The sequence below is a fragment of the Micropterus dolomieu genome, linkage group LG09 (assembly GCF_021292245.1).
Source record: "Micropterus dolomieu isolate WLL.071019.BEF.003 ecotype Adirondacks linkage group LG09, ASM2129224v1, whole genome shotgun sequence".
NCBI classification, from domain to species: Eukaryota; Metazoa; Chordata; class Actinopteri; order Centrarchiformes; family Centrarchidae; genus Micropterus; species Micropterus dolomieu.
In genome coordinates, this window is record NC_060158.1 from 20,800,473 (window position 1) to 20,800,808 (window position 336).

The window sequence follows — 336 nt, forward strand, 5'->3', positions numbered from 1 at the left end:
ACTTGGCTGAGCTTTTAAAAACAGTATCACAAATGAGAGTGTCCTCCAGCTCACTTGATGTAATACCTACAAAATTTTTACTGAAAGTAATAGATTCTGTTGGGCCCCATTTGATCTCTGTTTTCAACAGCTCCCTATCTACTGGTTGTGTCCCTGATTATTTTAAAACGGCTTGCGTGAACCCACTTTTAAAGAAACCTGGTTTAGATCCCTCCCTCCCACATAATTTTAGACCAATTTCAAAACTGCCTTTTATTGCAAAGATTCTAGAAAGAATTGTGTCCAAACAGCTGCTCACTGTGCTGGAAAATAACAAATTATTTGAAAAGTTTCAGT